The sequence below is a fragment of the Chiloscyllium plagiosum genome, unplaced genomic scaffold (assembly GCF_037043375.1).
Source record: "Chiloscyllium plagiosum isolate Xiang-an unplaced genomic scaffold, Cpla_swu_hap1 HiC_scaffold_38, whole genome shotgun sequence".
Lineage (NCBI taxonomy): Eukaryota > Metazoa > Chordata > Chondrichthyes > Orectolobiformes > Hemiscylliidae > Chiloscyllium > Chiloscyllium plagiosum.
In genome coordinates, this window is record NW_028270176.1 from 87,105,366 (window position 1) to 87,131,397 (window position 26,032).

Genomic DNA, 26,032 nt, shown 5'->3' on the forward strand with positions numbered 1-26,032 from the left:
AGTTCTCTCAGTCCATCGTCACGACAAACAGCCTTTCCTTGTGCCACCCCTGGGACTCCCCACACCCCATTGCCTGGCACTGGATACCCCCTTCGAAGGACAGTGCACACAACGACACTGGGAACATTCTGAACCGCTGGGGATGCTGGGTAAAGACCCTGCCATTGAAAGGAACAGAATAATTAGAATCCAATTGAATAGTAAAGCTGAGTAAACAGGCTAAATTACATCCATCTGCTCAGACATTTTCTAATCGTCTGTTTATCCTCGTCCATCTGCAAATAGATGGTCCATATATATGCCTTGTGAAGCAGGTTTCGTGGCGGGGATTAGATATCAGATCCGGTGCATTGGACTGATTCAGTGGTCTCACTTTCCTGACGTCACACTTAAGTTTTTATTTTCAAGTCAATCTAGTTTAAAGAAAAGGCCTTGCTGGAGTTGTGCTGAAAGGATATTTGAATTTTGGAGGCATTAGAATATGTCACGTGCGAGTGAGGTTTGGAATTGTAAGGTAGTACAGTTAAATACACGATCAAAGTGCTGGTCGGGGAGGCAGCACTTCCGATATGTGGATCATTGGGATTCCCAAGTCGGTAGGATATACACAAAAAGGACGGTATGAACCTGAACTGGCAGCAATTTACGGTATGTGGATTATTGGGATTCACGGGTCAGTAGGATACACACAAGAAGGACGGGATGCACATGAACTGATAACAATCTCTGATATGTGAAACATTGGGATTCCCGGGTTGGTTGGATATAAACAAGATGAACGGATGGACTTGAACTGGCAGCAATCTCCTGGCAGGCAGGTTTGCTATTGTCCTTTACCAAGGTTTAAACTAGTGTGTGGCGGCGGTGGGGGAGGGGTGTGTGGAACCACAGCAGGAGGTCCACAGGTACAGGGACTGAGGAAGAGTTGGAGACTAATCCCAGTACAGCTAAGACCAACAATAAAACAACATAGACCACTGTGTTCAGTGGCCTGGCAGTCTGAAGTGTGTTGATTTTAATATGAGGAATCTGTTTCAACAGATAAATCGATGTCACTGCATGTCAGAAAATGGGAAGAGAATATGGTTAATCGTCCACTGTGTCCTTCACTGGACCAGCTTGTCTCTCCAAGCACCAAAATTTGTTACTGTGGGTCAGAGAACGTCTGAATTAATACAACACAGAAGGAGGCTATTCAGCCCACCATGCGTCCATGAGCTCTCCAAATTGACAACTTGAAAATAGAAGGACTGTTCGGAGCCAGACTGTGAGGGAGAGAAATAAACAGAGAGAAAGACAGTAAAGTGAGATAAAGAGAGTGAAAAAAAACAGCGACAGAGTAAGTGAGAGCAAGGGGTGTCAAACGAATGTGAAGTTAGATCAGGAGACAGCATGAAGAGAAATACACAGAAACCTTTCTTAGAAACTCTCACAGACTGTAAGCCCTTTGTCTGGTGCCATACCCTGTGAGTACCATGCTGATACTGGCTTTCATCCCAGATCATTTATTGCCAATAACATCCCAGAGCTGAGTTGCTGACAGATAAACACAATCCAATAGACCAATAGATTGGTTCCAGGGAGAAGGTGAAATGTTCTAGGCTAACAAGAACTTGTAGCCCCTCTAGACACTGGGTGATAGGCAGGGTGGCATCTCAGTGAAGGGAATCACTGGCAGAGGGGAAATCAGGATCTCAGCTTTGGGTCAAATAATGATTGATAAAGTCTGCACACCACTTCCATGGTTTTGTAATTCACATTACAATTTATATAGCTCCATTTTAATATTTTGGTATGCACCGAAAAGCTTTCTTATCCTTGTATTTTGTGTTGAATAAAACATTTTATTACTGAGGAAGAAAGGACCTGCTCCGATGGGACAGTTGTCATCTGAACCGCGCTGGGACCAGAGTCCGTGTGAATCATAACCAGGGCTGGAGACAAAGTTTATACTGATTAAGTGTGTGTGTGTGTGTGTGTCTCTGTCTGTCTGTCTGTCTGTGTGTGTGTGTGTGTGTATGTGCGGAGTGGGGGTGCAGTTATAGGGTTTAATTAGAAAAGCCGAATTAAAAGAGGAGGTAAGAGTACAGAACTCAGGAGAGGTTATTAAAATCTCCAGCACAGACACAAATAAGATAGACCATCTGGAAATGTTTAACATATCAAAATTCAAGCGCACTGCACAAATGAATGACAATAAGAAGAGGGACGGTCAATGCAGGACTGAAGGGGTTATAACTGAATGCATGCTGTATAAGGAATAAGGTAAATGAACTTGCGGCACAGAATTAAATCAGCAGGTATGAAGCGATGGGCATCACGGGGATGTGGCTGCAAGGTGATCTGAATATTTAAGGATATTTATTCTATCGAAAAGAGAGGCAGGTGGGCAGAGGGAGTGGGTTTGAATTATTAGTAAGAAATGAAATTAAATCAACAGTAAGAACGGAAGTAAGGTCCGATGGTATAGAATTTGCGTGGGTAGAATTGAGGAACCACAAAGGTAAGACAACCACAGTTGAAGTCTTGCACAGGGCTCCAAAGTGGACTCAGGAGCTGGGGCACAAGATACACCAGGAGCTAGAAAAGATGTGTAGGAAAGGCAAAGTACAGTAATCATGGGTGATTTCAGTATGCAGGGGAATGGGGAACATCAGATGGGTAGTGGTTCGCAATAAAAGGAATTTTAGGAATGTTTATGAGATGGCTTTTTCGAGCAACTTCTCGTGAAGCCCACTCGCCAACAGATGATATTGGATTTAATGACGCAGGATTCGCAAGAGAGATTAAGGTGAAGGTAACCTTCAGAAGTAATGATCAGAACGTTGTTGAGTTTATTCTGCAATTTGAGAGAGAAGATAGAATCAGAGGTTACTGTATTTCAGCTGAATAAAGGCAACTACAGAGGCATAAGGGAGACGCTGGGTAGAATTGACTGGGAAAGGGGTCAAGCATGAAAGACAGGGGAACAGCAATGGCAGCTGATTCCAATATTAATTCAGGAGCCACAGCAGAGATTCTTGCCGAGGAATCGAGGCATGATACAGGGAGGATGAGACAGCCGGGGCTGACGAGGGAAGTCAGGGATTGCATACAAGCAAAAGAGCAAGCGTATAATGTGGTGAGGGACAGTGGGAAACTAGTGAATTGGGAAACTTACAAAGACTAACAGAGTGCAAAAAAGAAGACAGAGAAGATTACAAATGGAGGTAAGATAACCAGTAATAGAAGGAGACTGTAAGAGGTTCTTTAGATATATAAAGGGGAGAGGCAAAAGTGAATATGGACCACTGGAAAATGATGCTGGAGAGACAGGAGTGGAAAACAAAGAAATGAATGAGGAACTATGCATCAATGTTCATGGTGGAAGACACGAATAATTTCCCAAAAATTGAAGCGAGTGAGAGGGCAGAGCTTAGTATGGTGGTCATCACCAAGAATAACATGTTAGAAAACTGAATGGCCTGAATCTGGATAAATCACTTGAACCATATGGACTACACCCTAGCATTGTAAGGGAGATAGCTGAAGAGGTAGTGAAAGTGAAAGTGGTAATCTTTCAGGAATGCCTAAACTCAGGAAAGGCTCGAAAAATGCTAACGTGACACTCCATGTAATAAGGAAGTTAGGGTGAAGATGGTAAATTACAGACTGATTAGCCTAACCTTGGTTGTGGGTAACATCCTGGAATCCAGGGTGAAGAATTGGATTTCTGAATACTTGGAAGTATTTAGTAAAATAGTACAAAGTCAGCATTGTTTCATCAATGGCTGACAAACCAGCTGGAATACTTTGAGGGAGTAACTAGCAGATTTGACCAAGGAGAACCAGTAGATGTTATCCACCTACTTCTCTAAAATCCTTTGTTAAGGTGCCACGCAGGAGGCTATTGAGAAAGATCAGGGTCCCAGGTGTTATAGGCAAGGTACTAGCTTGGATAGATGGATGGCTGTCTGACAGAAAGCAGAGAGCGGGGATAAAAGTGTCCTTCTTAGGTGTTATTCCTCAAGATTCAGTGTTGGGACCACAAAATTCGGTTTGTGCATTAATGGTCTACATGAAGGAACTGAGGGCATTCTAGCTAAGTTTCTAAACAGTGCAGCGATGGAATAGAGGGATAGGTAGCATCGAAGAGGTGGTTTGGCTGCAGGACCGTGCAGTAGCACCCTTTAGCATCCTTCTGATGCTCGCCTTCCAGACCACCCTCAGGATACAGCGCATCATCCTCCGCCATTTCTGCCACCAGAAGTCAGACCACACCACCAGAGATATACTTTGCTCCCCACCCCTATCAGCATTCTGCAGACCATTCCCTTCACGACTCCCTCGTTAGGTTCACGCGTCTCGCCTCCCACACCCCAACAAGCCACCTTCCACTCCCGGCACATTCCCTTGCCATTACAAGAGGTATGAAACCTGTGCCAACAACTTCTTCCTCACCTCCATCCAAGGCCCCAAAGGATCCATCTACATTAGGCAGATTATATCCTGTGCATCCAGACACCTCATCCACTCTGTCGATTGCTCCTCGTCTCCTCTTGGGAGACAGGACGTCAACTTGCAAATGGTTCAGGGAACACTCTCCATCACAAAAAGAACAACCCCACTTCCCTGTGGCTAAATGCTGTCCACCCCCGACCACTCCTCCATGGACATGCAAGTTCTTGGCCTCCTCCACTGCCATATTCTAGCCACCAGACCTCTGGAGGAAGAGCGCATCGTCTTCCACCTTTGGACCCTCCAACCATATGGTATCCAGCGCAATGTCACCAGTTTAATTATCTCCCCTCCCTCCACCTTATCCCAGATCTAACCCTCCAACTGAGCACAGCCTGTTGAACTGTCCTACGTTTCTATCTTCCTTCGCATCTATCCACTCCATCTTCCACTCTCTCCGCTCACCTTTATTTAGCCATCGCCTTCCAAGCTACGTTACTCCCCACCCCTCACATTCATCTCTCAAACCCCTTCCGCCCACCCAATTCATTCCTGAAAAAGGTTTGATGACTGAAACGTCGAATATCCTGCTCCTCAGAGTCCGCCTCACTGGCTGTGCTTTTCTAGCACCACACTTTTTGACTCTGATCTCCAGCATCTGCGGTCCTCACTTTCTCCTGCTGAAGGAGTTGCACAGGTTAGGGGAGGGAGCAAAGAAATGGCAGGTGGAGTATAACGTGGGAAAGTGTGAGGTCATGCAGTTTGCCAGGAAAAATAAAGGCATGGAATTATTTCTAAATAGCGAGCAAGTTCAGAAGACTGTGTGTGTCGGTGGTGGGGGTGGTTCTAGTCAAGGATCATGAAAGGTAAACCTGAAGGTTGTCAGCAGTTAGGAAGGCAAATAAAATGATTCCATTTATTTCAAGAGAGCTTGGATATAAATGCAGGGATGCACTTCTGACGCTCTATAAGATTTCGGTCAGGCTGCATTTGGATAATTACAGTTTGGGGTCCCATATCTCAGGAAGGATGTACTGGCCCTGGAGCATTTTCCGATGAGATTCACGAAAGTGGTCTCAGGAATTAAAAACTTTGATATGGAGAAGATCTGAAGGCTCTGGGTCTATATTTGATAGAGTTCAAGGTCTATTTGAATCTTACAGAATATTGAATGACCTGGATGGACAGGGTGGATTTTGGAAGATATTTCCAATGGAGGGGAGACGAGGACCAAGGGGGACAAGGTAAAGAGAAGACTGGTTCAAACACAGATAAAGACGAACCTCTTCAGTCAGAGAGTAGTGAATCCAGGGAATTCACTGCGACAGAAGGCTGTCGAGGCTAGGTAATTGAGTATAATTAAGAGTAACACAGATAGGTTCTTGATTGTAAAGGGGATGAATGTTTACCGAGAGAAAGCAGAAGAATGGGGTTGAGAAAGTTAACAGCCATCATTGAATAGCGGAGCAGGCTCAATGGGCTGAAAGACTAAATTTCTGCTCCAATGTCTTCTGGTCGTATGATTAATATTGGCTCTCCTCATTCCTCATTGGAGATGTATCCTGGAATTTGATCTTCTTATAATTTATAAAGACTAACATCCCAATACTGATGACTGGGAAAAATCATGTTCCCTCCCTCCAGTCTCTGCAGCCATGTCCCCGCAGCCATGTCCCCAATATCATAATCACACTGAAATTGAAAACCAGTGCATGGTAATTAATCACAGTTGATTGACATCAACAACACTAACTGCATGACCCTCACCTGCCCTCTCTGATCCTCGACTAACCATCTGAATTGTGTGTCACATCATATTATCTGTTAACATATCCGTGCCATTTGTCTGTTTAGATTAGATTTAGATTAGATTAGATTACTTACAGTGTGGAAACAGGCCCTTCGGCCCAACAAGTCCACACCGCCCCGCCGAAGCGCAACCAGACCCATTCCCCTACATTTACCCCTTACCTAAAACTACGGGCAATTTAGCATGGCCAATTCACCTGACCTGCACATCTTTTGGACTGTGGGAGGAAACCGGAGCACCCGGAGGAAACCCACGCAGACACGGGGAGAACGTGCAAACTCCACACAGTCAGTCGCCTGAGGCGGGATTTGAACCCGGGTCTCTGGTGCTGTGAGGCAGCAGTGCTAACCACTGTGCCACCGTGCCGCCTGTTCTAACTCATGTTGTCGTAGGCACATTTGCCTGTCAGATTATGGACTAGAAAAGTTCTCTCCATATTTTACTGACATTATAATCACTGATCAGTAGTTACAGACTGTATGTTTCCATTTATAAACGGAGAAACTTGTTCATGTTCTGACAATCCTTTCACATTACTCCCATATCCAGGGCAGATTGAATGATTAAACGCAATCAATCTACCATCTCCAATACTTCTTTCCTCAGCCAGCCACACATATCCCTGGTTAAATGGGTAAATTTTAAACGTTCGTTTGGATTTTAATGAAATCAATATTGAACTCAAAGGGCTTAAATGAAGCTATTTGTTCAGTGACTGTGATTAATGTCCATCTCCGTGGATGTCCTAATTATCATAGTCGAGAGTTTACATTGTTGAAAGATAATTGGGCTCTATTCAGTGAGAGGGAGAGGAGAGATCCGAATCTGAGAACATTAGACAGGAACGTTACAATAATTGTTCATCATCTGAGGACCATGGATTGGAATGTTCCAACAATGGATCAGGATCTGAGAACATTAGACTGGAATGTTCCAACAGTGGATCAGAATCTGAGAACATTAGACTGGAATGTTCCAACAATGGACAGGAGTTTATCTGGGGGTCTTTACTGGCTTTCTCAGCCTTGGATATCATTAGCATATCGGATCCAGGATATCCTTTGGATTATTCAAGATGGTTACTATCCCATCCTCGCGATAGTTGGTGTTCCTGGTAAGTAATTATATTTGTCTACAAAACCGGGTTGAACTGAATCTCTGCTCATGATATGCACATTTTGGAACGTGCAAGTAAATATCTTCAGTTCCAAACAAACAATCAATTCCTTATACATTAGATCTATCAAACTATGATTTATGAGTTACTCACTGATATGCGAGAAGGAACCAGACTTTTCTCAAACTCCATAATCCATTTTGTCCTTCACAGATTTCCATCTCCATGTCTTCCCCACTCACCAATCCTGTCAAATACCACCATCAATATATCCCAGTCTCGTCCTCATTCTCAGTGCAATATCAAAATAAACCATTTTTGCCTTTGTTCAATCCAGATGCAACAGTTTCACGTTTCTTGTAACCACATGTCCGTTACTAAATAATTGCTATTGAGAATGTTTAACTTGTTCTCTGCACATAAGGGAAAACAGTTTATGGTGGTCAAGCTATTGACTCATAATCTACAGCCACAGAATAATGGTCTATTGATATCTCATGAAGGAAATTATAAGCAACCATTATCATTTGTTTTAAAAATGAATCTGCTTGCCTTAAGTCATTTAGGGAAGTCAATGTGTCATGCTTCCCTCGTCAGGTTTCCGTGTGACTTTTGTGATGAACACGTGGGTGCACTGTACCTTTGAGAGAATTAAAAACCAACAATTACTACCTGACAGCACCAAGAGTTCTGAAAAAGTTATAATGTAACATTTGGTCGAACTCCTGATTAGCTCATTGTCTTGAAACAAATTCAACCAGACATTTTAAATTATACCCCAAAGTACCCACGTCCAAACAAGTTTCAATTTATTATATTGACAATCTTAACAGCCAATGATACAATCCAATATTTGGGTGGTACAAGACCACGGAAAATTGAACAGTTAAGAGGAGAACTGCCAAGCTGCCAACATGCAAAGATTGCCTGAAAAATAGCTCTCCTATGGATACCTTTATTGATTAGTAACTGGTGAAGCAGAGTCCCCAAGAAGAAAGAAGACAGGAATATGGAGAAGAACCGAAAGCTTCCTGATTTTGAGATAAGAAGTTTTGTCTCGTAAATCTTAATTAGGAGTCTTAACGGACGAGTATTGTGGAGGGGGAAGGTAAAAGACAGGTTAGAAGAAGAAGTTATATATAGTCGTTCGTTTATTCTTCTCTGTTATACTTTAAGAAATAAAGTTTTTGATTTTTACTTTAAATAGATTTGGACTCTAGAATTATCACAGATCACAGAATGAGATAAATCTTTTCTGTGTTGTTGGTTTTAATTAAGCAGGAAGATTTATCCTGTGTTGTAACACTACAAAACCCATAGCTATACGTTTTACTCTATACGGTACTGTGGAACAGCTGAACCAGCCACTTAGTTCAAGACCTGCATAACATGATGACCAGGGATTCAGACATCCTGTGAGAAAAGAACAAAGGTAAAGATAGCTCCCTTTCTCTGCCTGTTTTCTGTATTGCTACATCTCATTTTCATTCAGGTACTTGATCATCCCCTATTTTAGGTGTATTCAATCTTATTGAAATTCTCCCCGAGAGTGATGCACATCTCCATAGGTATCTCTGGTGCTGACTTTATTGATGCTGACGTACAGATGTCAGGGACTTATAAATTCCATGTCAGTCGTAGTGCATAGAGAAGGAATGGTTTTTTGTGGCACAGGAAAGAAATTACGATGTCTGAGTGAGATTAGGTGTTTTTTGATAATGCCGGAGAGTGTTGTTGAGGCAGTATTTGGGTTATTGGGGTACTGTGGATAGTCTTTCTCTCAAGATTCACCAGTCTAGTCCCTCGGATGATGGCACCATGAGCATTGAGTGAAGCTCAGTGAGAGAATAAGAGGTGATCGCATTGAGCCTTAAGGGAATGGACAATCACTCATGATGTTCTAAACAGACACTTCTACGGTGATAAAAACCATGGCATTTTTTCACTCAGATTATATGATTCTAGATAGTTTAAGATTCTCTGAGAACGTTCCCAACCACTCCGACTCCCTATTTCAACTGAGACAGAGAGAGAAAGAGAGGGGAGAGAGAGAGAGAGGAAGAGAAAGAGGGAGAGAGGTTCAGGCTTTTGAATAAACTCTCCCAACATCAACAGTTCAATTGGGCGTGATCCTGCAATGAACGTAATGTTATCCATAATCCCGACAGCAGCAACAATACCTTCATTATAAAAGAGTTAACTCTTTCCAGCAGTGCGGAAAGAAATGGAGATGTCTAAGAGGAAGAAGAGTTAATGTGATCATCGTTGAGAGTGTTGTTGAGGCAGTATTTGGGATATTGCGGAGAGACTAAAACAGTTAACTATTCCCACCAGATTCTGACCTCCTTGGAGAACATGTGTGTGTCTTCTCGGCGATGGAAAATGCCTCCTTGAGACTTGGCACAAGTCATTTGGCTTCCCTCCTCATTGTCAGCAAACTTTATAAGGAATGATCGCCTTGCCACAGAGAGAGTGCAATGGAGTTTCACCAGACTAATCCCTGGGATTATGGTACCATGAGGAGGCACTGAAGATTATTCTCTGGTTTTGTGAGAGAATGAGAGGCGATTGCATTGAAACTTGAGGGTGAGGGACAGTCACTCACGATGTTCCAAATAGACAATGATACGGTGAATGATTCCATGGCTTCTTTTTTTTATTCGGGTTGCATGATTGTCAATAGTTTAACATCGTCTGAGAATATTCCCCTCACTCCACACCCAATCTCCATGTCGCATGAGAGAAGCAGAGGGCCAGTCTTTGAACAAACTCCCCCCACATTAATACAGCGCATTTGGTGCATGGTCCTGCACTGAAAGTCTCGTTATCTGCAATCCCTACAGCAGCCACAATACCTTCATGCTAAAACAGTTAACTATTCCCACCAGATTCTGACCTCCTTGGAGAACATGTGTGTGTCTTCTCGGCGATGGAAAATGCCTCCTTGAGACTTGGCATAAATCATTTGGCTTCCCTCCTCATTGCCAGCAAACTATGTTCCATTGCCAACAAACAATAGAACCATGATTAACATCATGGAGTCCTCTATCAGTGTATTCTCAATTTCATTGGTGTGTCATGTTGGAATATCAATGAACTCCTCTTGTTCCTGTCTAACTGTCTCGTGGGGATGAATATCCTCCTCCTGGTCGCATGGAACTCGTTTAAGGTTCTGATCGGGCTCTGCCTGCTCTTGTCTAACAGCTCGATGCACTAAACAGACTACTCTTCTTCCCCTGTAACAGCCAGGAATAGTGAATGTGCTGTCACTCTTTCTGTTCCTGAATGCCAGCTCATACCAGTGTGAAACCAGCTTGAGATGCTGAATGTGTTCCTCTGTTAGCTGTTGAAATGTGCAGTGTATGGCCGTGCTGTTCCATAAATTTTACGGACACTTTATCTGCGCAAACCAGAATGATGCCTGGATCTTGCTGCACATGGACACAAAATGGTTGAGGAGCTGATGGGGGACAAATTGTGCCGAACATTCTGTGATCTTCAATCATCATGCCGACTTCAGACCTTATGATGGGAAAATACATTGATGGAGCAACTGAAGATGTTTGTGCTGAGGAGGCTAACCTGAGGATCTCCTGCAGAGATGTCCTGGGACTGAGAGGATTGTTTGCGACTGACCCGAAACCTCTTTATGTGTGTTCTGAAAGACCCCGTCCAGTGGAAGGTTACACCTGGTCTATATTCAGCTAAACAAGTAGGTGGTCCCGATGCCATCATCAGTTAAATACTGCCTTGATATCAAAGCCATTCGCTCTTTCCTGAGCCCCTGTGTTCGAATCTTTTTCATATCAATAGGTGACGGTGTATGTGTAGGGAGTGTTTTCCTTTCACAGGAAGTAATCAATGTCAGGAATTACCTGGGCTGGAGAGCTAGGGGGGCTATATCACTGAAAGCATTTAACGAGGAGGTAGATGGATTTTTGACCAGTCAGAGAGGTAAGGGGTGAAGAGTTAGGCATTAAAGAGGAGTTATTGTCAACAGTAGATCAGCCATTATGTTATGCAATGTCTTGATCATCCGAATTACCTGATCCTGTTCCTTTTGTCCTCATATTCAGTAATTGCAAAGTTAATAGCTGTAATTTTCCTGAATGTTCTTTTATTAAACGTTGCAGCCAGAGACAGTAAAGTATTTCGTGAGTCATCTCTGGTTGAGGTGACTGTATTCACGGTGAATCTGGGTCTATAATATCCCCAACAAATGAACCACAAGTTGCAGAGAGGAAACACTCTGTAAAGAGACCAGAGGCGTCTTTCAAACCACATAATATTTTCCAACCGACACCAAGCCATGTGTGACAGTCTTGAGGGACTGAACGAGATCCTGGATTACTGTTCAACAGGTATTTGGATCAAGTGGCCTCCTTCTGCTCCTTGCAGGAGCTGTGAGGAGTTGAATAGAACATAGCAACACAGGACTGAGCAGCAGGAGTGGGTCATTAGATACTTTGTCACCGCTCCATGTGCTTTTGGTCACAGCAGCACGTTTCTGTCTGTATACCATTTTACTCCATATCAAAAAAACTTTAAATAAATGCAAACATCCAGGTACCACAATCCTCTAGGAAAAGGAATTTCCACTTGAAAATTCCTCCTTTGTCTTCCAGCAAATGTTGGAGGGTCACTGTGTCCTTTTCCAGTCCCACTTCTCCACTGGTTACACCCAGTTTAAATGCAACCAGTTTAGTGAGGTGGCCAATGATTGAGGTCTCAGACTGGGCTATTTTCTAGAAAAATGTAAGACACAGAATGTTGAACTCATAACAAATTGTAAAATGATAGAGTGCACCAAATGTTATTCTGACTTTAAAGTTATTCTGCTCACACAAGCTACTGGTAGTGGGATTTCTTTCTGGAGCACTGGGATTTGGCTGGATTCCCTCCGTTTTAGGCAGTGGTGAGATTCCAATGAATCCTCACCAGGAATCCTTCACAAGTGGTAAAGGTGACGCAAGGATTGTATGGCCTCACACTTTGCTATCTGGCGGAACAAAGTAAGAGAGAGGGGTCAATCGGCTGCTGCTTCTCAGACAGGGAATACTTTTTTTCTCCCTCTCTGTGTTGGAACATATAATAATGTCAACTGAACATCAAACTCGACCATGTGCGATCTCCTGGAATATTCTCTGGAACACCTGATGATGGATTATATGCAGATGCGTCATTGCTCTTGTTGTACACAATTTCTTCAAATCACAAAAAATGTCCCCACTTTGCAATTTGAAGACATGCTTACATGTGTATGTGCATTTTGTAAATATCAGTAGGTATCTTCATAGTATGTGTGTTTACATCAATGCATGTTTTTCTTAAAGTTTGTTCTCTAGCTTTAGTTTCTCTGACAGGAGATAATATACATCCAGCTCATATACTTCTCAGAAAGTCATGGATGGTTCAATACTATTTCTCAGCTAAGATCGAAACTGATAATTCCCCATAACAAAAGGCCGGCATTCCAGGAATAAGTAAAGAGAAACCTCTTTGAAAATCTTCGAAAATAATAATATCTTTTTTTATTTTAATTTAGGGGATCAATCCTGCACACAGTGCATCAGGTCTGGTCTTAGAAATGCCCTGTACAGATGCAGTAAAACATTCCTGCAATAAAACTTGTATCTTTTGCCAAAAACACTTACCTTCCAAAACACTTTCTGCATCTGACTTCATATGATTTATGTTGCAGAACATGGAAACTGCCTCTATCACAGAGTTCGGCAATCTCTCTACGTTTAAATTGTATATCATTGTTTCGTCTTTCATGCCAAAACAGTCAATTAACCTTACGTTATTTCTGCTGAAGCTTTGCTCACGAACCTTCCCTGTCTGTATCACGTTGCAGACTCACTACCTCCACTTGACGACACATTGAATGGCCATCTTGGTCTATGAGCTAATTGAGCTCCAAGCTATTCCCTCCCCTTCCTCCAAATCTTTGATACAGATTGTTGATCATTGATGACCCCACAGTGATCTCTGAGGCACTCCATCAGTTACAGCTTTGCAGCCTGAAAATACACATTTATCTCTATTCTCTATTTCCTGTTAGCAACAGCTTCCCTCTTCCTGTGTAGCGACTCCGATGGGTTTAATGGCCTCCTCCTGGACTGTGTAGTGTATTGAACGAGCTGAATTACTTCATTCGATATTCCTGTGCAATTCCTTAGAGGGACAGATTGGTCTCCTTCTGTGTCATTGTAACGATCCTGTCTGACAGAATGGAGTGGTCCCCAACCCTGCAACAGCATCGAAGGGTGGACTGAGGGAACAACACATGGGGTAGGGACAGCAGTATATCTCTGTTACAGCCTCGAGGGTGGATTGAGGGAACAATACATGGGATAGGGGAAGAAGTTGCCCATTCGGCTGCAAGATTCAGAATGTTCATGACTGATCCGAATGTGTCTGACCATCCATTTCCTGTCTGTTCCCAATAAACACTGACCCTTCAGTCCAGTAAAGATCAGTCGAGCTCAGCCTTGAATATCTTCAATAACCGAGTCATTACTGCTCCCTGAGGATGAGGACACCACGGGTAGCACAACACTAAAGTGAAAGGGACGTCCTTATTTCATTGTGGGGCTGTTATTTTAAGACTGTGTTAACTGAACATCAAATCATCACCTCTTTTCAGACATAAGGACAGAAAAATTAGGAATAATTTGAAACATAATCCATTCCGGACTCCAAACCTATCCCGCATTCCCACTGCCCCTTTCCAATCAAATATGTATCATACCCAGCCTCTGCTGCTGTCTCAGGAAGAGAATGCGTGATAGCATAATACCGCAGGAGCATCAAGGGAATAAGCAGATTGAGGATATTCAGCCTATCGAGTCGGAACTTCCGTTCAATAATTTCTTATATGTACCTCGACCTCATTCTACTGCCTTCTCCCTGGAATCCTTGATCCCCTTACAAATCAAAAACATATCGAATTGTGTCTTAATGACACTAGTGTCTGTGCCTCTGTGTATCTGTATGTGAGTAAGTGTTTGTGCGTGTGTCTGTGTGTGTGTCTGTGCCTCTGTTTGTTTGTGTCTGTGTGTGTGTGTACCTGTGTGTGTGTGTCCATGCGCTTGTTATCTGTGTGTTTGCGTGTCTACATCTGTCTGTGTATCAGCCTGTGTTTCTATCTGTATTTATGTCGATTTGTATGTGACTGTATATGTCTTTATACGTGTATGTATACCTCTCTCCTGATAAGTATTGTGTGTGTCCATCTATGTATTTCTGTGTCTGCGTCTCTGTGCAGGGAGGTATCTGTGTTTTGTTTGGAAGTGAAAGGACTGTTGTTGGAACTGACAGTGGGTTTAAACTGAAAATTGTCTTTCACTGAACATTGGTCCTTAACATTGTCAGTAGGACGTGGATGTTTCAGATTCTCCAAACGAGGCTTCCTGGTCCTCTCCAGCTCTTTATGAGTCCTTCCCACATGGTGGGAGAAGGGGAGTGAGGGAACGGATATCGGGCACTCCATTACCTGGCTTGGCCCTTTCTATCCTATTCCAGGCTGTTTCTCCTGGAATGGACGAAAGAGATGGAGGGAGAGTGGGAATGGGTGACCCTGCTGTTTGTGCTGGTGTAGGTGGGGGGAGATGTGAGGTGTCTGGAATGAGTCAGCTGACAGTTTTGAATCCATATAGGATTATTAGTTGCTGAATTCAATAGTGAGAGTGGTAGTGCCTGAGCCTTATTTGGAGACATTGCGTGAATCCTGTTCGGGGTTAGGTGCTACAACAGATGTACAGTGAGTGTGAGGGAGCAGAGATTATATGGAAACTCATTTCCTAACAGAGCGAGGAGGATATTGTTGCTTGTCCAGTTTTGTGGGACATTTCTTCAGATCATCTCAGCGTCGAGGTGAGCCGACCTGAATGTCTTGTCCAGGTCTATCACTGATAACGACACAGACATGTCCCTCAGAATCACTTGAGGTAGAGTTTACAGATAGCAAGGAGAAGCAAATATCGGTGTGTGAAATATCGAAACCAAAACGGTAGCAGAAACTCTGAGCATCATATGATCTGGAAATTAGATAGGCAAGTATTGTGTATACCGCAGTCTTATTGAATGATCTCAAGTTGTATCTAAACTGCGTAAACAAAGTGACTGCTGAAGCTGTGAAAAATAAGTTCCGTAAGTTTATATGAGGTGGGTTGAAGAGTATGTTGTGAAGCAAACAAGAGAGCAGGTTATTTCGGATTTGATGTTGTGTGGTCAGAAGGACGAATTATTAACCTTGGTCAAAAGCAGCCTTTAAAGAATAATGGCATTTAAAAGGTGCATTTTACAAGGTGTCTGCATACAATATGGAATGCTTGAATAGTCCAGTCAAACATCATTGAAGTCAGGAGGCTAGAGTGTCAAGATATCTACAGTGAATTTGGACCTGCAATATTCTTCCCGACCTCTCCGCCCCCACCCCCTCTCCGACCTATTAGCCTCACCTTAACCTCCTTCCACCTGTCGCATTCCTAACGCCCCTCGCCCAAGTCACTCGTTCCTACCTTTTATTGTAGCCTGCTTGGCACACCCTCCTGAAGAAGGGCTTCTGCTCGAAACATCGATTCTACTGCTCGTTTGATGCTGCATGACCTGCTGCACTTTTCCAGTAACACTTTTGTAACCAAATATTGGCACTAGTAAACATTTCATGCTGCCATAGTATTGTAACATGGAGAAAAACAAATCACCATATGAAGTTGATCTGAGTATTGTTTACCTGTCATGTTTAATATTGTTTAAATTTGCAGTGCTTATTTTTAAATGCTAGTTCTTGAAGGTAGTATCAGATTGAGTGTGGGAGGTTGGGTGGTGACATGGTAAAAGTTTCTAAAATCATGTGAGATATGGAGAGGGTGAATAGCCAAGATTTCTCCCACAGCCATAGTAGGCATAAGGTCAAAGAGGGAAGATTTTAAAGGAACGAAGGGACAACTTTTTACACAGAGGGCGGTGTGGATATGGAATGAGCTGCCAGAGGAAGAGTGGTAGATGCCAGTACAGCTACAACATTTAAAACTCACTTGGACAAACATATGAATGGGAAACATTTTGGAGGCGTATGGCCCAAATGAAAGCAGATAGGACGAGCTTAATTTGGAAAACCTGGCCAGCATGGACATTTAGAAAAGCTTCACGCAGAGTTCGTGTGTGTTTCTGAAAGGGAAATTATATTATGCCCTGTAAAATCATGCAAAGTGTTTCTGGAGATGCCTGAGAATGTAACAAGCGGATTTAATAAAGGGGATCTGGTAGACAAGAGGCTTACCAGAGATTTTCCATAAGGTATTACCAAATAAAAGTTCATACACAAGACAGAAGCTCGTAGGATGATGGATAATGTATTAACATGGGATGATGATTAGTTAACACATAGAAATCGGAGAGTCAGGATTACTGGATATTCATGATAAAGGTACATCTGCTGGAGTACCACAGTGTGAGTTCGATTGCATCAGTTATTTACACTCTATACTGATGACCTGATGGCGGGAGCTGAGTGCAACATACATCCGAGTTTGTGGACGATACTGAGAACCAAACGACAGGCTGTTATTTAATGGAAGCGACTTCCAGAAAAGGAGCAGTACATAGGGATTGGAGTCTTCCTGTTAGTGAAACGTAAAATCAGGACGCTGATGCATCAAGTAACTAGGTTGGTTCATTACGCAGCTTCCTGAGATAAAAGGTTTGAATTATTGACAACCTCTAAAATGGTGAGGCGATCATTCATTTGAGTTGAAATGAATGAGGAGTGATACTGCTGAAAAATGCAAGACACAGAAGGGCCTTGAGGAGGTAAATGTTGAGAAGTCGTTTCCTCTCCTGAGGGTAGTCTCGAACTCGAGGACATAAATACTGAATATGGAACATTGATGTTAATCTGAGATGCAGAATGATGTCTACTCTCAGAAGATAATGAATGTCTGGAATTCCCTAACCCAGAGAGGTATGGAGGGATACAAGGAGTCAGCAAGAAAGTGGTGTTGAGCCCTGGAGTAGATCATCCATGTTCTTATTAAATGGCAGGGTTAGCTTGAGGGGCCGAATGGACAACTCCTCTTCCGACTTATTAATTCCACATTTTAAGCTTTTGGAAAGTAACTGGTTATTTTCCTGGAAATTGTGTTGTACAATGTTGCATTCAGGGCAAGCAGAGGATTTGTTTGAGTTCACCCTGAGTGGGGTATGAGGGCTGTATTCACAGCGAATCTGGGTCTGTAACATGACTCCCATCTGGAGCAGAAGTTACAGAGAGGGGAAGCCTGGAAACAGGGATTGTGGGTCGTGGTCATTTCCTGACCCAGCCTGGATTTTCCAAGTGCATTTCCAAAACTACACCTAACAATTGGAGTGGTGTCGATCTGCTCCTTTGTAGCAGGTCCGAAGGGCTGAATAGAACGCCAGATCACAGGGCTGAGAGACACGAGTGAGCCATTCGGACATTTGAAACTACTCCATCAGTAAAGATGGTCATTGTAGTCCCAGCTGCACTTTTCTCTCCATGCACCATTATCCCTCATTCACCTGTCTATGGATAATCGGACGAAGCCATCTTCGATATAATATAACATAGACGTATGTAACTAATATAACTAACAGAGGAGCATGGTGAATCTGTGGTTAGCACTGCTGCCTCATATAACCAAGGAGTTGGTTTCAATTCCAACCTTGGTTAACCCTGTATGTGGAGTTTGAACATTCTCCCTGTGTCAGTGTGGGTTTCCTCCCAATGGTCCAGTTTCGTATCAGAGGCCAAAGATTTGCAGCTTAGAATGGTTTGGCCATGCTACAGTGCCGAGAGATGTGTAGGTTAGGTGGGTTAGTAATGGGAAATATAGGGTTACATGGAGGGCAGGTCTGTGTTGGATGCTGTTCAGTGGTTAGATGTGGATTCAATGGGCAGAATGTCCTGCTTCCTCTCTGTAGAGGTTGTATGACAATGATAACAAGTTTGGACTATGCAAACACACAGTGGGTATCGACCTGATCCACTCTCCTCAAGGTTTTGTATGTTTCTATAGGATCAGCTCTCATTCCAATATAAGCCCTTCATCCCTAGAATACGTGAAGTGAAACATCTCTCAACTGCTTCCAATGTAATTATATCATTTCTTAGGTAAGGAGACAAAAAAAATAATCTTACACACAGATGAGTTTCATTTTTGTTTTCTCAGTGTTGTGAGTCTCTGTAACACTCTTCCCCGCCGAACACTGGGGGCAGAGATATTCAATATTTTTGAGGCACAGGCAGAAGGTTCACAAATAACAACAAAGTCAAGGATTATTGAAGTTTGGGCAGGAATGTGCAGTGTGTGGGAAATTCTAACAGTGGTACAAATGAAACTGTCCAGAACATCCAGGAATATAATGCAAAACGAAATGATAAAATAGGTAAAAATTTAAAATGCCACAATACAGTATCAAAGGACCATGGGGCTGCTCTGTCATTAGAGAGAGGATATGGGTGGTGGTTTGTCCTGAGGGTCACCACACGTCGGGAGATGGGATGAGGTTGCAAGAGCGTCCCCTTCATGGTAATTTCTGTCAGTGTGGGGAACTGAACCTGCGCTGTTGGCCTCTCTCTGCATCACAAACCAGCCGTCCAGCCAACTAAGTGGGAGAGAGTGTAACTGTTACAGACAGAAACAGTCACAGACAAAGGAAAAGAGAAACTTCCATAACAAGGTAAAGGTGCAATTGAGATAACAATCAAGATAACGGCTAAGGATGAAAACGTTCTCTGCTAGAAATTGTATTTTATAACGAGGCAAGTGGTTAGAAGCTGTCTTTGGCTGAAAGCAATAAGATGAGCCAAGTGAAATAACCAGAATTATTAATTAAAATTAGATATCTATAAACATAAAATAAGTGCATTTTTTATTGTTCTGTGTAAAATGTGCTGATCATTACATACAAGTATAAAACTGATGGAATATATTGTGAGGGGAGTCCGTCTGTATGGGAAATGCCCTCGAACAGACGCTTGAAGAACACCAGGGTAAATGTGCCTGAGTGTCATCCGCTCAGTGACAGAAACCCAGGGAGTTGAATGACTGAAAATTCCTGTAACATGGAGCTGGGAGAACGAACCGACCAGCTGCGAGCTCATTATATGATGGAGCACATTTGAAGGGCTGAAGGGCCTCATGATGGATTTGAATTGTCTGTGTATTGAAAAACATGCAACGCTATTCATTGGACATTGACACTTTCCTGAAAATTGGAATGATTTGAAAGATTATCTTTAACATTCTATTGCCATGTGGGGGTATTGCAAAGGCAAGAGGGAAAGAGAGAAAAAGAGAGATGGGGAAGGTGCGGCATGCCGCAGTGAGCATGGTAGACCATTGGCCTTGTTTGGGGGTGGTTGCTACAGCAGAGAGAATACGGTGACCCTTTTCCTAACAAAGCAGGGAAGGTTATTGATGCTTGTCCTGTATTGCTGGACATTTCTTCAAACTGAAGATACAGTTCTGAGCTCGGTGGTGAGCTAAGACCACGTTCGATGGGTCTTGTAGTGTGGCCACTTCTGAGAAGAGAATGGTGCCCATCTGTACTAGCCCATCCACATATCCAGGTTGACAAATTGTGGTGTATTTGCCTCTTATCTGCCATGCTAGCGGTAAACTGTAAAGGGCAGCTCTCAACTGAGAAAGCTCAAAAGTGTGCCCATTGGCCTTTTGAATTTGGCACCAGGCCCAGGGATCATGGTATAACTAGGGATATCCGAGCGATGGTTAGTACCTCCAGCCATGATGGGTGGGAGAATCGAGCTGGTATTGAATGAGAGGGACACCATGGGGTCGGGTGGATAGGTAATGACGTGAGTTCGATAAGATAGCACCAGGAAACCAGCTCGACCTCGTGCAGACAATCCCTCTGTCACATTCAATAAAAATGTCGTTGATATAAATTGTTGTTACACGCAGCCCAACGAGTCATAGACTCTGCTGTGCCCACTCACAGATGCAAAGCTGCAGAATAAATGCTCATCCAAAAATCCATCATCTGAACCCACACTGGTATCCTATTCACCAATAATTCCTGGGAATACTGTCTCACGTTGCAGGAGTCTGTCGAAATATCTTTATTTCAGCATTCTGAAAACTGTGATCTTCAGGAAATTGTCTCTCAATCTTCCTTTCCCGTTTTTCCAAAATCCTTTTGTTTGTTGGAATTCCCTCACCATCTCTCTCTGGCAGTAGTTTTCACACCCACAGCACACACTTGTCATGGTACAATGGAGATATGGAGCTGTAAATGTATGGGAGCTTTACATCCTGTCACTTCCAGCATGGGCTGCAAGTATCCCCACACTGGGCAGGGATCTAACACAGTGTTACTGAGCAATGCACTGGGGCGGTGTCCACAGATCTACATGCTGGGAGGGTAACTGCTCCTGGATTGCAGATCAATTCATTTCTCTTTATTGCTCTTCACTGCACAGCTCCCCATACTGAACAGATTCTTTGTTCACGTTTATAGAACAAATTATTTGTGTGGGCTGAATATCACCCCATGCTGGACAGAAAGTTTCGTCCAGGTTTCTGAATCAATGCACCAGTTTGATCTGCACTGCTCCCTATGTTGGACAGATAGCTAGTGGCCCGGTGACACGTGCAGAGTGCTTCATCCTGAATAGATTGCTGGATTGTACTGAACATGGACTGCACAGTATTCCATCCTGGACAGATTGCTTGATTGTACTGATCCTTGTCTGTACAGTGCTCCATTCTGGACAGATTGCTGGTTTGGACTGAGCCTGGTCTGCACAGTTCACCATGCTGAGCAGGTATTTCATCTGGGCTTACACGTGTCTGGGCTCGATCTGTGAGGTGGATTGTGTATGCAATCTAATTCCTGATAGAGCTATCACTCCTCCATGTCGGTGCATTCCGCTGTGAAAGCCCGTATTTCTGCAACATGTTGTCCTTTAAGTAATTCTCCAATTAAAACGTGAAAATCTTCCCTTTATGCTATGGATCCGAGCAGACCGCCCCTCACAATATATGACGAAGGTAGTCTCGACCCGAACGCTTTCTTATTTTAAAGGTAAATGTAAGGTGCTGTGTTTCAGATATAATTCGTTTGGTCAAAATATTTGACTTTAAGCAAAACACAATCTATTCAAATATAACAACAACAAGAGGAACTTGGTATACCTTAGTTCTATTGGAAAACCTAAAAGAATTATAGGTTATTTAACTACTATACAGTAACTGCTCCAATATAGTAACTTTCCATAAGCATACACTTGTGAAAAACAAATTCAGGAAACAGATCATCTCACATGCAGTTCTCCAATCCAGCAGGAAAGAACATCAAAAGCCAATTCTGAGAGAAATCTCAGAGAGAGAGTGCAGTAGCCAGGAAAGATTTCCAACCGTCCAACTCTGCTGAGACCCCAGCAATACCTGGTGAAAGGTAAAACTAAGAATCCTGATTCAATGAGAGTTTGACCAACACTCCACATGACTAGGCCGCAGCTGGACCAGAAGGAATGCACTGTACATACTCCGTCTATGACACTGTAGGAGCCTCTTAAAAATGCCTAATCTCACCTAAGACGTTAAATGATGGTAAGATAAATGTCAAAGTTAAACATAAATACTTGAAACGAAAGGATGCAGAAGCCCTGGTGTTCAGACACAGACGGCCTTGAGACACCAGCTATTCCCATGCTGCCAAAATATAGTAGGGTCATCGAACTAGTGAATAGAAAGTATCATCATTCTGCCTCATCTCTAAATTTACAATTGGAGACGTGATATTAGCCCAATAGTTAGCGATGTCAACATCCCAACCAGACCACCTATTGTTATGACGTATGAGAGTTGTAGTGAAAAAGGTTTACTGGAACTATTTGTGACTGTGGTTGATGTTAGTCTCTATAGATCCTAACTGTGTCATGAGAGGGTTTCCTTCTTCTATTAGTAAGGGGCTTCATTCAAACTGTTATTCCATAGTATCAGCGGCAGCGTCATCCTAAAGACGATTGTGCTCAGCAGCTACAGGGAGAGGGAAAGGAAAAGAATCTTAGAACAATAGACTGAAATGTTCCAACAATGGCTCAGAATCTGAGAACATTAGTCTGGAATGTTACAACAACAGACAGGAGTTTATCTGATGGTCTTTATATCTTTCCCGGGATTGGTCATGGATAGAGTTGCGGATACGAGCCATATTGATGATTATTCAGGCAGGTTACTATCCCATCCTCGCTATTGTTGGTGATCCCGGTAAGCCTATCTCTTTCAACTTGATAAATGATGGTGAAGGTTATTACTATTTCTGTTATTTATATTTAACTATTGCATAATCTGCTATCTTCAGTTTCAGTCACCAACTCCACTTTATTTCCAACAATTTCAGACTACTCACTCATAAACGTCTAAGAAGGAACAAGACTGTTCCGACACTTCAGTTTTCCTTTTGCCCAGAACGGTTTTAAGTCTCGATATTCTCTCTGCCATCAAACCTCGATAATATCCCCAGTCTCAACCTCTGCCTCAATACTGTTGTTGAATTAGCCATCATCTTACGCCTTGTTGACATCTGATTTTATGGCTCCACTTCTTTTCTGACCACTGTTGTAGTTACAAATATTTTGACCACAAACTTATTCTTGTCACTCTACCTATTTCATAATTGGGACCTCTTTTCGGAGTAAAAATGTCAGTGGCCGTGTAATTCAAAGACAGAAGTTATGACTTTAAATGCATGTTTCAAATCCTTCCACAGCCGATGACAGAAATTAAATTCGAGTGGCAACACTTGGAATGAAAACTCATTTTGCAAACGACAACCATAAACCATTAGGATTTCTTTTATTATTTCACTGATAGCCTTTTGTAAAAAAAACTGAGTGCGACAAAAATGATTGGCTCCATATTGTCTTGACAAATGGTCTCTCGCAGTCAACGGCAATTAGTGACGGATGACAAATACTGTCCTTACCAGTGATGCTGACATCCTGTGCAACAACAGCATTAAAGGTGAAATAAACCAATGAACTGTGGGTGATGGAGATCCGAAATGAAATTCTACAGCGTCTGAAAATGTTGGAGAATCTCGGCAAGTATGGCAGCCGCTGTAAAGAGAAAAACAGATAAAGTTTAGAACCTAGTGACCTTATATCACAACTGAAACCAACTGGGAAATAATATTAATGGTTGTATGAGTGAGGGAGACGTTAGTTGAGTGGATGTAGAAATTTCCAGCGAGAAAGAGAGAGAGAGAGAAATGAAAAGCAAATATAGAGACTGCTAATAATGAACCAGAAGGAAAATAAAGTTGGTGTTCCCCTTTTCCCATATTCATGAATATCATATCAATTTAGATGTGTCTCTGTTTACATTGAGTTATATTCCCTCTATCTTTCTCCTCTGAGTGTGATGATCAATTCCATAGGCAATACTGGTGCTGTCCTTATAGTTGCTCAGATACAAAGAAACGAAATGTTACATTGTCAACTGATTTTTTGAAGAATGGAACTGTAACTGTCGGACTGTGCAGAGATGTAACTGTTTTTTCTGCTAAGAACAGAAACATTTTCAACACTGAATGGGTGCACCGTTTGTGTCGAGATTTGACTTCGCCTGTCATTACAGAATAAAGGGAGTTTCTGTGTACACTTTTCTCGGGTATGTATTATCAGTTGCCGCGTCCATTCAGAGCGACCCAAGAGTCTGGTGACCTCACTCTGGAAGAGATATAAGCACTGCATTTACAGAGTGTTCTGGGTCCATGGTAAACAAATGGAGTCGAGGTTACACAGAAGGGAAACTCCGTACACAGGGAGGACAGGGCATTGCATGACCCTCTCTGGGATTTCCAGGAACATTTGTCAAAACTGGGCCCATTCCAATTGTAAATTGTGAAACCAGAGTCTTTCAAAAATGAGGTGGTCACTGGGCTGTTTCCCCTTCTTCACTATAGCCTGTAAACTCACAGCAGGGATAGGACTGTGCTGACACTCGCCAGGAAGTGAACTGGATTGATTCTGGAACTTTCCAGGTAAGAGAGCGAGACATATACATCACCATGAAGTGTATTGGATTCATTCTCGAACTTTCCAGGAGGAGTGAGTGACATACCTGGAGCGCAGTCCTCCTATATAACACGAGCTGACAGAAGCTATCTGCCTGCCGAGAGGGATATATTGGTTCTTTCTCCACGGAGGAAGAAACTAACTTCCAGAAATACTAGTGATCAGGAGCCCTGGTGAAAATTAGGGGATGCACGAAATTAGAATGAATGAAGAGTATGTCTTTTAAATCTATTCGCATTGAAGCTTGGTATGTTGCTAGATCTGATGAGCTACATTCCAGAGTATTGAGAAGGTGGCAACAGAGCTACTGAAAGAATTACTGATTATTCTTCAAAGCTGGTTAGATTCTGGAGGGATCCTGCAGACTGGAAAGCGGCTATGGTTCCCCTAAATATCCAAAACAGAACGGAGAGGGAAAACCGAAAACTAAATAGGTAGATGTCAGCTGTGAGAGAAAAACAAACATTATAACCTTAAAAAGGAATGTGACAACTAGACACTTGGAAAATAATGATATGATTACATTCAGCCGAGATTCAGGAAAGATAAATGTTCTTTGATAAGCCTGCTGTAGTTGTGGAGATTTTCCGTTGTGACATTGACAATTGACGACCAGTGGGAGTGGAGTTTTTGAAATTTCAGAAAAAGTTTGATGCAGTTGAATACTGGTGAGTGAGTAATGTTAGAGTCCTTTGGTAGGTAGGGTTGGAACACACAGAATGAATCAAAAAATGGATAATGGACAAAATGAAGAGAATAGTGTTTTTATCTGGGTAGAAGGCTTGTGGGGAATCAGAAGAATCAATGCTTGGGCAATAGCTATTCGTAAGATATAACATGATTAAGATGGGAACAACAAATGTAATGTTTCACATTTAAGTTTATGAAATGGTGAGAGTTTGGAAAGTGGTGTTGTTGAAAAGGACTTGGATGTCCTTGGCTATAAGTCACTAACAAAATTCGGATGGGACAGAAGTAATTATAACTGAAAATGATATCTTTCATGCAAAATAAATGAAGTACCATAGTAAATATACCTTACTCAATGGTAGTGTTTTGTTGAAAGAGTATTTGGGGCATTTTATACAGACTGAGTCTGTTTATAAAAATTATCTCCACGTCACCGAGACAGTGCTAAGGAGTTTCAACACATTGAACCCTGGCATGATGGTCTATCAGGAGAGAATTTAGTGAGTATGTGTTTAACTTGTAACACTGTGAGAGACTACGAACTTGAAACTTAATGGTTATGGACGGACACTCATTGTGTCCAAAAAAAGGTTGATAAGGTGGGAAATTCCATACTTTCCATAGGATGCTAGATTCCTAATAATTTACGTGCCCGTGCAGAGACCTTATTTCTATTAACAGAGAGATACAGCCTCTGAATGAACTCTGAACACTATAATACATAGTTACTGTGTGACCCTCCACTCAACGTTGTATTGTTCATAATCCTGTCAGCAGCCACAATACTTTCATTCTGAAACAGTTAGCTATTCTCCAACAGCTTCTGACTTTCAGATAGGATGTAGGTCTGCTCTCTCAGCGATGGAAGATGCCTTTGAAACTGGTTTAAAATATCGTTTCAGTC